The sequence below is a fragment of the Phyllostomus hastatus genome, unplaced genomic scaffold (assembly GCF_019186645.2).
Source record: "Phyllostomus hastatus isolate PE091 unplaced genomic scaffold, TTU_PhHast_1.1 phas_scaffold_129, whole genome shotgun sequence".
Classification (NCBI taxonomy): domain Eukaryota; kingdom Metazoa; phylum Chordata; class Mammalia; order Chiroptera; family Phyllostomidae; genus Phyllostomus; species Phyllostomus hastatus.
In genome coordinates this window covers 20,682,951-20,696,489 of record NW_025334009.1, presented here as the reverse complement: position 1 = coordinate 20,696,489, position 13,539 = coordinate 20,682,951, and the positions used below count along the sequence as shown (strand labels likewise).

General features: G+C 40.1%; 1 pseudogene; it reads left to right on the top strand.

Moving 5' to 3' along the window:
- Positions 1-13,065: 13,065 nt before the first annotated feature.
- Positions 13,066-13,139, top strand: LOC123830882 (annotated as a pseudogene).
- The last annotated feature ends 400 nt before the right edge of the window (positions 13,140-13,539 follow it).

Sequence of the window (13,539 nt, the reverse complement as noted above, 5' to 3'; positions counted from 1 at the left end):
ACTGGGTGGCTTATAAACAACAAGGATTAATTTCTCATAGTTCTGGAGGCTGGAAGTCCAGGACCAGGGTGCCAACATGGTTGGGTTCTTGGTGAGGCTCCTCTTCCCGGTTTGCAGATGGCAGTCTTCTCATTGTGTCCCCACGGAAAGGCAAGAGAGCTCTCCGGGGCACTTTAATGAGGGCACTGATTCCACTCATGAAACCTTCCCTCTCATACCCTCATTACCTCCCGAAGGCCTCACCTCCTAATGCTATCACATCAGTGGTTAGGGTTTCAACATGTGAACTTGGGGGGAACATGAACATTCCATCCATTGCAAAATTCATACTCAGTTAGAGCATGGTTACTGTAAATAAATGATATGGCAGGCACAGCGTGGCCCTGACCAGAGACTATTTCCTTGGGCCACTTCTCCTACCACCAGACCCATTCATATCTTGTTTGGGTATCTGCTTCCTACTGTCCTAATTTAGGGTAGCACTTCTCAAACTTAGGTGTGCATCGGACTCACTTGAGTATCTAGCTAAAATGCAGCAGGTCTGGGGAGGACCCCGAGAACCTGCATTTCGCACAAGCCACCAAGTGATGTCCTTTTCTGCTTCTCTCTGAACTAAGGCCTTTGGGGATGCTGAACTCATTTCCAGCTGCAAGAGGTAGATCCTGAGTATTCAATATCAAACATACCCCTTAGTGGTGTCTGGATGAGAAATGAGAGCGTGACCCAGTTGCAGCCAATATGACGCGATGGTAATGCTGCAGGGTGGATTTTGAGAACACTTGACTGCTCATAAGTCATTAGTAAAGAGACATTCTTCCCTTCCTCTTCACCTTGCTGGGTCTGGTTGTGAGTACGAGGGCTTTGGCAGCCGGCCATCCTGGGACTAGAAGGTGAGCCAGCCTCGGAGCAAAGCTGCTCCACCAAGGAGGCTGTGGTCAAGTTGAAACTCTCAGTGGAGGAAGTGTTGGCCATAGCAGTCATGTCTGATAAAAATCCACAGGCTTCTGTGAAGGAGATTTATACTCTGGTGACCAATGAATTCATTGCCAACTTCAGAATCTTTATGTAGCAACTGGAAAGCATTTGTGTAATTTTATGCTGTAAGACTTCTTTCAAATCTTGCTCGCAAATATATGGCACATGTGAATTCTACTTGAAAACGCCCAGGCTAGAGAAAAGAATTCCTAGAAGTATCTGATACCACAAAAAATGTAAGAATTTGATTGCTGTTAAGATACAGTGAGAAAAGTGTGGTTGAGTCTCACGCAAGGGAGTTAAATCTGTGAGGGGTGATTGAGCTGATAATTTAAGGAGCTGTTCCTGGTGCGGGGGGTGGGGTGAAGGTAATAGATTTCCGTGCTCGCCATCATATAACGAGGCATCTACTAGCATTAGTGCTTGCAGTTGTCTTCAAATAATGTTATTTGTCAAGTAGTTGTCATTTGTCATTGTTTCTGGGGGTAAATCCAGGAGATGCTGGTAGAAAATCAGCTTTGAAACAAAAATAAGTGGCTACTTCTATCTGAACTTGAACTGCCCAATCGGCTCACCCTTGTCTCCTGGCCACCTATCTACTCCCCCCCAGGGTCCTTCCCCTCACATTTACTTCGGTGACTATCAGTGCCAGCTCCGCACTGGAATCGCCTTGAAGGTATATAAATGCTGATGCCTGGGCCCTGCCTCCAGGGATTCTGTCTAAAGTTTCAGTGGCACTCAGGCATGAGTCTTGCTTGTTTTTACAATTTTTTATTTGGACATAATTGCAGAGTTACAAAAAAATTACAATACTGTAAAGAATTCCTGGATAGCCTTCACCTAAATCACCCCCACACATAGTTATTCTGAACTTCTTTAAGAGGAAGTTGCAGAAATTATATATATATATTGGCCCTAAATACTTCTGTGTGTACTTTCCAAAGACAAGGAATTCCTATCCATAGCTGCAGGACAATGATTGAAGTTCAGGATATTAACAATACTACTCTTTAACCTAGACCTGGTTGAGATTTCTCTCAGTTGTTCCAATAACATCATGCACAGCAAAGAAAACCGAACAGCAACAGTGGTTATTTTTGTAACAACTCCAGGGTGAGGCCAATGTGCAGCTGAAACTGGAACCAGTGCTGCATTTGGCTGCAGCTGGGGACCAAGATTTCCGGAGCTTCAGGGAGGAGGGTTTGCAGAGGAGCGTCTGAGAGGTGGTGTCCAAATAGTAGAGACATGGAGGGGCAGGCGCTGCACTGGAGCCCAAATGGCACCAGGGCCAGGCCATGGGGATTCCATCTGCAGGGGATCCAGGAGTGAGGCATTCTCTAACCCTGAACTTCGTTCACCATTGACTCTGCCCCCAACTCTTGCCAGGAAGGCACAGAAAACATCTAGAAAGTGTTGAAATTGTGGGTTTTTCTCCAGGAACCTCCTACAGCCCCTAGGGTAGAAGCAGGTGGGTTCACGCGACTGAAGCCACTTTTTCCAGTTGTTGTCCAGAACGAAGGCAGCTCAGCTGGGCATGTGTGGGGCACAGCGGGGTGGGGTGGGGTGGAGGTCATGTCAAGGTCCCTCCATCTTTCAGGGAGACATGTGTCCTTCAGTGGGGAGGAGAACTAGGGCACCCAGAAGAGTGCTCCAGCCAGGCAGTGCCCCCCACAACTTCCCTGGTTGACCAGCTTTCTAGGGCTGCACCTGGAGTAACATGCTGCAGCCTCCTCCTTGCCCCCCCTCCCCTCTCCCCACCCCACAGAGCAACTGGGGAGTGGCAGGGGCGGGGAGAAAACCTAGATGGTGAGGGGAGAACCTATTCTCTGATATCGCTGGGCTGCATGTGGGAAAATAGGCCGGGAGGGTACAGCACACTGGTATACCCTAGTAGCATTTGGTCGGGTATAGAATTGTATAGAATAACAGAGAAAGATGAGGTGGGTGAGGAGTGCATTAAAGCAACACTTGTTACCCAGCAAGTATTGTATTTAGCACAAGACACTTTCTTCTGTTTTGGTTATATCTTACTACATAACAAATTGCTCCAAAGTTTGGGCCTAAAATGGCCATGTTGTTTTTTCTCATTTACTTCTTTCTTATTGTCATTCCTGGAGTAGAAAATCAACTTTAATAGCTGGTTACTTCTATCTGAACTTGAACTGTCCGATTGGCTCACTCCTATCTCTTGGCTTCCCTATTGTCTACTCTATCCAGTGTATTGACTGGGGCTTAGCTGAATAGGTTTTAGTTTTTATTTATTTTTATTGTTTTGCTGGTCTCAGTTGGCATCTTCAGGGCAACTGCACTCAGGTGGTGGCCAGGACTGGAGCGTCTAAGACAGGTTCATTCACTGGTCCTGGGGGTGGTAGCTATAAGGCCAGAAAGTGGAACAGCCTCTGTGTCTGTTTACACGTGGCCTCAGGATTGTCTCTCTCTCTCTGGGTCCTCACTAGCGGTCCATCCATATGGTGTCTGGGTTCTCTGCATTGGTGGGTCAGAGCTCCCAAAACTGCAATATTGGAAGCTGCCAGCCCTTTGGGCTTAAGCCCGAATCTGGTGCAGCATTACTTCTGACAAGTGAGTCACAGGATGAGCTCCCATTCATTGTAGAAGGGACTACAGTAGGGTCTGAATACTAGTAAGCAGGGGTCCTGTGGGGACAATCTTTGGAAATGAATTACCACTTTATTCAGGGGTCTCTGATGATGTCCCAGCCAGGAACCATGGAAATGAGTGTTACTGGCAACAAGTGAGAGAGAATGCTCTTTGCCATCGTGTTGGCATGTAGTGAGACTTCAGCAGGTAATGGTCATGTGGTACAGCTAGTGGTTCTGCATCCTAACCCTGGATTCTTTGTGTCTGCAAATATTTCTATGTCCCAAAGGCACTGACAGAAAAGGAGGGACTGTGTGAACCGGGAGAGTTTGCATATGTGAGGAAACAGGTTTGATGATGATGTAGAGATCTTTCCAAAGCTTCTGTACACTCTAACACAGCATTAAATGTTGGCCCAGCCTCTGCAATGGGGTAGGGTGAGCTAGGGGGTCCTTAGCATGGTTGAAGTTGAATATCCTAACCAGAATGGAAAGTTGATTTCAAGAGCATAGAATTAAGATATCTTTTTGCAGACTTGATTTTGTGACTTGAGACTGGCAACATTCTTTTGTTTGTTTTCATAAAGAAATGAAAATCGTAGATTCCTTGAAACTCTCATGGAAACACTGCCATCTTCCACATAGAGCAAGTTTTCTTGTACAACTTATTATCTACTCTATTCCTATCTGGTAGGTTTAATTTTAAGGAAAATAAAGATAAAGTATAATTAAGTGTGACCTGAATAGTTTACTGATAATTTGTAGATATCTACAAAGGAAGATAACACTGGTATTGACCTTAGCCATTCCTAGACAGATAAGTATTTTAAACTGACACAGCCATCTCAGTTTGCCAAAGGCATTTATGTGTGATATCATCTATTCTTCTTTCTCTATTACTAAACCTTGATTTACACATTAAAGCATCAACATGTTCGCTCTGATTTTTAGTTTTTATTCACTTTTGTAAGTAATCCCTAAGTTATTAAGTTCAGGAGCTCTGCCTTGGCTGGTGTAGGTCAGCGGATGGAGCGCGGGCCTACAAACCAAAGTGTCGCTGTTTTGGTTCCCAGTCAGAGCACATGCCTGGGTTGTGGGCCAGGTCCCCAGGAGGGGGCATGAGAGAGGCAACCACACATTGATATTTCTCTCCCTCTCTTTCTCCTTCCCTTCCCCTCTCTCTAAAAAAATAAATCTTCAAAAAAGGTTTAGGAGCTACTAAGCCACACTAGCATTCAGGAATTTTGTGGGGGGGAGGAGTGGTCAACATTACTCCTTTCATCATACTCCCAAATATGGGTTAAATGCCACAACTGTTAAAGTTGAGATTCTTAGTGAAGCTGCGTTGAAGAGATCCAAAAAGGTCCCAGCTCTCCACCTGAGAATTCTGACTTCAGGCCATCTGCCTTGAGCGGGGAGGTCTGCGGAATAAGGGAAGAGGAGAAACAGCACCAGTGAGCCCGTCCCTCTGTTTCCTCCTGACACCCGTTTACAGTCAATGCCGGTCCCTGCTGACCCATTTTTAAGCAATTTGGTTCTATTGCTTGTGTTGGTGAATCATCTTCTAACGGTAACATCCACGGGCCACTCAATTAGAGCTGCCGAAGAATGGCAGGCTCTGTCGTGTGGGGCATCTCTATGGGTGATAAATGGGGCTGGTCCTTTCCCCGGGAAGCCACATGGGAGTGGTCGGTTCTCGCTAACAGTATTATCAGTCTTACGACATAGGAAGTACATGAAATCTGCTTTGGATGATGGATTTTATATCTCCAAAGAGGGTTAAATGTTGTATTTAAAGCTCTTACCATGCTGCTTGGATTCTATGTTACATTTCAGAGTTTAAAAGATGACATTGTACAAAAATAGAAAGGAAGATAGAAAATGATTTCACAGTTCCCTGGGGTCAAGGCAGGAATACACAAATCAGAGAGGGAAAGAAAATTGCATTTAAATATAGAATATCCTAAGTGAACAAGTTCATTTTATTTCAAGCTTTATGTCATTGGGATCATTATAATTCTCCTGGACAGTTACACACGATGCAATTTTATCGAAAGAATGGACAGTAGCCCCTGCTCATCTATAGTTTCACTTTCTGCAGTTTCAGTTACCTGCCATCAACCGTGGTCTAAATCTATTGAATAGAAAATTCCAGAAATGAACAATTCACAAGTTTTACATTGCGTACCATTCTGAGTAGTGTGATGGAATCCCCAGTCGCCCTGCTCCAGCCCACCCAGGACGAGAATCACCCCTTTGTCCAGCATCTCCCTGCTGCATCCACTCGCCGCCCTTTAGTCACTGAGCAACTCTCTGGGTTGTCAGATGCACTGGCGTGGCACCGCCGTGCTTGTGTTCAAGCAGCCCTTGCTTTACTTAATTAACGGTCTCGAGGGTAAAAGTAGTGATGCTGGAAATTCGGATATGCCTAAGAGGAGCAGCAGAGTGCTGCCTCTAAGTAAAAAGGTGAGTATGTAAAAGAAGAAACATAATGTATGTTGGGCTCAGTAACTGACAGTTTCAGGCACTCTCTGGGGGTCTTGGGACATATCCCGCACCAATGAGGGGGGGAGACTACTGTAAGTAACTTGAGAAATTCGTATAAAACAAAATTCATAAAGTAAGGAATATGGTTTAGGACTTCTAAAATAATATTAGTTTATGATGTGAATAACATATGTGGCTTATCTTAGAAAGTAAGGACTTAATATAATTTGCAAATTACTTTCATAATGAGTCCATTTAACAATGAATATGTTACTACTCTATTTCCATAATGAATACATGAAAGAGGTTAATGAGTCACAATTGTATTAACAATAGAACTAAATATGGGACAATAGGACTAAATTGAGATATTCCATATGGTAGAATTAAACTGAAATATTCTCTCTGCAAACCTTTAGCTTTTAACCTGAAGATTAAAAAATGATTTTATTATCTTTTAAAATATATCTTTTGTCATATTGGTTGTAAGCCTTGTTAATCATCACATAAAAGTAAACTAATGTCCTGTGAAAAGAGCAAATAAATTTGATGGTGCTGAACAGTAAAAGAAAAAGTTATTTATATATATGTATATATGTGTATATGTATGTGTATATATCTTTAATCACAGAGCAGGATCAACAATGCTTCTGTAAACAATAGCAACATTTGACATCACAATTCTCTTATGTTTTATGTAATGTGATTCATCCATCCATTCCACACATGTCTATTGAGTCTGCTCTATACCACCGCTACCTGAGGTATTATGCTTACAGAATTGCAGCTGAGGAATTAGAGGCCAGCTGGTGAGGTGATCTGCAGGGCATTTCCCTGACTCAGGGAGGTTAGCTGAGTAGCAGGACGTCCTGGTGAGGATTACATATGTATTTGTATTAGCCAACTCCATAGACGGTTCCAGGAAGTGTTCTCTGTCAGAAGAGAGTGAAATTCACTTTTGGACTGAGAATGATTTCTGATCTCATCCTCTAAGCCCCTCCAGCCCATCTATACTCCCTCCCCCAGGAGCAGAGGACATTTGGGAAAGGGAGGGATGGTAGCTATATTGCCTGGAAATGTGCTTTAATGATATACTCTCCTTTAATAAATCTAAACTGATGAGTTTCTAGACAACAGAGAGAAAGAGGATGGGGAGAATGGCACGGTGTTTGTGTTTTCAAAGTTACAGTAACGTAAGTTCCCATCTCACGGGGGTGGTGTGTATGTTCCAGGGAAGCCTGCTGCCCCAGGTAGAGGCCACAGCTTTCTTGGGGTCCCATGTTTCTCAGCTGGGGCTGATTTTGCCTCCAAGGGGACACTTGGCAATGTCGGGAAGCATTTTTGATGGCCACGACTAGAGTGAGTAGTGTTACCAGTGAGAAGCGGGGAGAGGTCAGGGTCGCTACTAAACATCCTACAATTCACAGGATAGCCCCTACAATAAAAAGTTGCTCAATATGTCAGTAGTGCCAAAGTTGAAAAAGCCTGTTGCAACCTGAGGGCTTAATTTTGTGACTTGAACATAGGATGTACGCAATAAATGTTTATTGACTGCATCAATTAATGCGTGAGGGATTTAGTGACTAAACCACCTGACTTTGGAACGTGATTACCTCATCAAGTCGATATTGTAGTCTGTGTTCAGCGAGACTGAAGGTTCTCACTCCAAAGTAGCATAGGGAGGCCATGAAAACAACTTTTTTCTACAGGGCACTAACACTATTCTATTTGCTAGAGTTTATAGTTTATGTAATCAGTTTTTAAAGGATCATATTCATTTAACACTTACTTTTTTGAGCATCTACTATGTGTCAGATGCACCTCTAGAGGGGAAGACTGGCACTTATCCACACACACACACACACACACACACACACACACGAATATACATGTGAACCTGGAGCATACACATGGATTTCATAACAAGGTTCAGTTCTAGAAAATGGTCTAGGATGTGGGGTGTCGGTCAAGGCAGTTTCATCTGTAATGTTCAAATTTTTTTACAAAAATGTACTTGTGTATATTTGTATAACTAAAAAGTAAACATTAATTCCATAAAAGCAGTACTATATACTTTAAAAATATACATGTGCTTTATTTTTTGTTTAACATTTTTGTCCTTCACATTTCCCCAGCATTTGGTTATAAAATTTTCAAATGTATAGAGAAGTTGGAAGAATTATACAGTGAACACCCAGATATTCACCACCCAGATTTCTCAATACATGCTTTAATACAGTTGGCTTCGTGACATATCCCTCCCTGCCTTGTCCACCCATCAGTATATCATGTTTTGCTGTATTTCAGAGTAAGTTGAGTGCATCCGTGCACTCTCGGTAAATACTTCCACGTGCATATCACCGACTAGAACTCAGTATTTGTTTATAACTCAAACATACTTTATATTCTTCACATACATGCTTTATATTTGTTTACAACTCAAACATACTTTATATACTGTTTTTGTATGCAACACAAAATGCCTGAAATATAAACAAGAGTTCCATTTTATAGGTCTGCCTCTGGTTTCTTTGTGTAACTTGTTCAAGTAAACATCCACATAAAAGTCTGCCCTCTAAGACAGTGATTGCTTTAAGACTTTTGCTTAAGGGACGCCCTCTTTGAGGCACCTTATATTTAACTCGTATTAATGAAAGGATGAGTTGGTAGGGCCATTATAAATTCTAATTTATAAATTCTAATTTATAAATTAATTTATAAATTCTAATTTATAAATTCCCACTCCAAACTGAAGAAATAGCAGGCTCTGAAGTGCCGTCAGTTGGACAGTTGGGTTGGTTATTGGCTGAGAGACATCCAGAGAGCACACCAGGAGTGTTCTCTGTGACTGCAGACCCGGATGCACTTGGACTTCAGCAGCCTTTCCAGCATGTACGACAGACCCTGCTGGGATAAGGGCAGGGAGCTTGTCTCCTTTGTCCACGATTTTCCTCCAGAGCATAGTTCAGTGAGTGGCACATAGTAGATTCTCAATGAATATTCATTGACTGAATGAATGGTTCAGTGAATATTCTGTGTGTACAAGGTATGCACAAGGTTGTGAGGGGGGCACCCCCCAAAATTGAAATTTATTTATGAACAGATTGTGTATTTATTCTTACATGTATAAACTTCAGTCACCTTCAAAGTGCTCTCTATTTGATGCAATACCATCTATTGAGACTTTTTTGCCCACTGCTCAAAACAGGTTTTGAACTCATGGATTTTGATGCCTTTTAGTGCTTCTGACATTTTTTGTTTCACCTCTTCCACATTGGCAAAATGTTTTTCATTGATGCGGTGAGATCAGGTGAATAGGGAGAGTGGGGCATGGGGGCCATGTGGTTTTTGGTCAAAGCTGCCGAAAACTCAGTGTGGTATGGGCAGGCATGCTCTTAACTACCCATCATGAAATGGGCAAACACATTGAAAGGGTCTTCAAAAAAAAATCGCTGAAGCTGAACGCAGCCTCTTGCAATAACACCAGCTGCTACACTGATACAGGTGGGTTTCTAGAATACTCACCTAGTGGGGGAAACCTGACTACAAGGGACCCACCCTCCAGAAGATAATCCTGTTCTTTTTTTGGGAGGGTCCCCCTCATGTTTGTGAAGTTGATTAATAAACCTGAAGGTCTGTAGAAAGAGCAGGACAGTGATGACCTTGGGCCTTAGCAATTACAGAGTCTTCATCCATTCTAAGACATCAATGTACAGAATATTGTGAGTAGATTTTGGAAAATATTTAATTCAGTATCTTCATAATAAAGACAAAGGCTCACCATAATTGCTTGGAGACAATATTGGTTAGCTGTCTACAGAGACCAGAAAAATTTTGTCCCACCTGCTACATTGAATAGTATTTAAACTTGTTGTGTTTTCTAAGTATAGTACTGATTTAGATTGGAAAGCATTATAATGAAATAATCTTGATATTTTGTAAAAATCATGTTAAAATGTTGAAAGGGTATTGGGGTAAATATAGTATTTGCATAAATAAGAACTGTCTATTCCTTTAGATAAGAAAGAAGAAGTAGCATGAAAGAATGTGGGTTTTGAAATCAGAAAGACAGTTGCAGCCTCAGCTTCCTCCCTGTCACATTTCACAATCCGCACATGAAGATAAGGCTTCTACTACTGTCATTTCAAGAAGAAAATGAAACAAATTGCCTAGCAGAGTTTCTGGAGTGAAGCACTCCTTATTTGTTAGTTTTCTTCTTTTGTTAAGAAAAGTTTGAAGCAAACGACAACAGTCAGTAACAGTAAATTATTTAGTTTCTTTTCAGAGTGTTAATTTGGTGGATTTGTTCTTTTTAATATTTATCAAAATTGAACATGCAACTAGATTAAACATTAAAATGGATTAGAAAGCTTAGTGCTATTACAAATATCTCTTTCAAATGTCATTTTCTGTTTGGTGGCATAGGAATATGGTGGATATTTATATCCTGATACAGTATTTGCAGCTTTGTTAAACTTGTCTATTGCTGTTAATAACTTGTCTTTAGATACTCTGGAGATTCTTTTTACAAAGGTTATCAGCAAATCATGTCAATTTTATTTCTTCTTTCTCAATTCTTTAAACTTTTATTTGATTTCATTGCTTCCTGCCTGGCTATGCCCTCCATTACACTATTGAATGGAACGGGTTAATCTTACCATGTTTTCTTCAGGGCAGAGCCTTTCAATGTTTTATGATCAGCTATAGGGTTTGGGGGGGAGGAACAGCTGACTTTTATCATATTACAGAATTTTTATCATATTCTTAGATTGCTAAACACATTTACCATGAATGGATGTTAAATTTTATCAAATACTGGTTCTGCATCTGTTGAAATAATCATATATTTCTTTTTTTTCATGTAACATTGCATAGTTGATATTCTGATGTTAAAACAATCTTGTATTCCTGTAGTAAAGTCAACTTTAGTCATGGTATTTTTTTAAAAAAGATTTTATTTATTTTTAGAGAAAGAGGAAGAGAGGGAGAGACAGAGGGAGAGAAACATCAATGTGTGGTTGCCTCTTGCACACCCCCTACTGGGGACCTGGCCTACAATCCAGGCATGTGCTCTGATTGTGAATTGAACTGGTGGCCCTTTGGTTTGCAGGCCGGCACTCAATCCACTTAGCCACACCAGCCAGGGCAGTCATGGTATTTTATTTTCTTTATATATTACTGATCTCTGTTAGTTAAATGTTGAGTCTAGAGTCTTTGCATTTATGCTCCTTGAAGAGACTGGCCTGCAGCTTTTCTTTTTCATTCTCTGTGTTGGTTTCTGGTAGTGAGGTTTTGCTACCTTGTACAATGAATTGGTGCCCATCATTTACTCTCTTTTTGTTCTCTGGGATGGATGTTATTTCTACCTTAAATGGTATAGATTACATTTTCTGGTATAGATATCATGGGCCTGTTTTTGTTTTGTTTGTGTTCATTGTTTTATGTGCATGTGTATCTGTGGGTCATGTAAGTATAGAATCATTTTAACGGTTATTGGATTGATCAGAGTTTTAAATTTCACGTTTTGAATTTTTGATTAAATGTAACTTTCTAGAAATTTTCCCACTTCATCTAATTTTTCAATTTGTTGGCCTGAAAGTTATTATTATTATCAGCATCTTATCTTTTTGATGTTTGAAAGATCTGTGATTGTTTTTCATTACTATTATCAGTTATTTGTGTTTTCTCTCCTGTTCTTGATTAGTCTTGCCCTAGATAAGGAAATTATGTTAATCCATTAAAGAAGAAAATTTTGGCTTTAGTGATTTCCTTTATTCTGTTTTTCTATTTTATTACTTTCTGCTCTTATAGTTACTATTTTCTTTTCCCCCCAGGCTTATGATTTGATACACTGTTCTTCTTCAGACTTGTTGAGGTAGATAAATGAAAGTGTGCTGAGCTCAAGATGTTGAGCCCTTCTTCTTCTTTTTTTTTTCTTTCCCTGTAGGCATCACTTTAAACAGTGGTTTCAACCTGGGCTGATTTTGGCCTACCCCAGGGGACATTTGACAGTATGTGGAGACAATTTTGGTTGTGATGGCTGGTGGGAAGTGCTATTGGCCTTTAGCAGGAGAAACCAGGAATACTGCTAAGCATCCTGCAATGCACAGGACAGAACGCCCTCACCCGAAGCCCCCAAGAAATATACTATCCACCACTAAGTGTCCATCATGCTGAGATTGAAAAAGCTGCTTTAGAACATTCTCTAAGGTTTGAAAAGTAACATTTTGTTGTAATTCAGTTAAACATACTTTCTAATTTCCATTTTGATTACTTCTTTAACCATGTGTGATTTATAAACATTAAGCTTTAATTTATAACCATATGGGAGTTTTCTCCTCTTTTTTTGAGTGACTGCAGCTTTTAATTTCCTGCTTAAATGAATTGTGATGAGAAAACGTTCTCTGCATATTTTCAGCCTTTTGAATTTTCTTGAGACATGATTTGTGGCCCAGTAAATCATTGTGTGAATGTTCAGTTTGTCTTTGAAGAGAAAATGTTTCTGTAGGTTTTGGGTGAGATACTCTGTATATTAGTTTGATTTTTAAGATTATATTATTGATATTTTGGGGGCATGTCTGAAAAATGACTAAAAACTGTTTTTGAAATCTTCCATTATGATTATGGAGTAATTTACTTTTTCATTGTATTTCTCTCAGATTTTCTCCATTTTTAAGTTTTGAATGTTTTTTTTTTAATTCTATTTGTCCCCTTAATATTTTGGAAATTACTGTCTGTATATCCATTTTCAGTGTTTACTCTGCACCCTGAAGTATACCCTTAACTAAGTTTATTGTTAATATTTTTGCCTCCTGCCCAAGAATATCAGGAGGGACCTTAGAGCATTTTCGACTACACTTTGCCCACTAAGTGCTATTGTGTTACACTATTTCAATGCCATCATGCTTGCTTTAACCCTACAAATAATTAATCTTTATCATCATCATTTTGTAATGATGATATAATTCATTTAGATTTATATTATATTAGATTCAAATAATTATATAAGACTGTACTTTCAGGGATCATTTCTATAGTTTGTTACTAGATTCAAATAATTTGTTTAGATTTACCCATATACATTTACCCATATACATTTTTCTTTTATTTCTCCTTTCATTTAAAAATAATCACACAAAAACTTTTCTTATGCTTGAATGACAAACTTTCAATATTTTACTTTAGCAAGGGCTTATGCTGTAATTGGTAAACAGTTTTTGTTTGCCTAAAAATGTCTTCATTTCATCACCATTTGTAAAAAGGTAATCATTTTGCTGGGTATTTAATTCTCAGTTGACAGTTATTTTTGTCAGAACCCTGAAGGCACAATTCTACTTTTGTCTGGTTTTGAATGTTGTTATTGAGAACATAGCCATCCTTGTACTCACTGTTCATTTTTAGGTCATTTGTCTTCTTTCTTAGTCTCTTTTTGAGATCTTTTCTTTTTCTTTGCTATTCTGAATTTTGACTATGCTAGGTC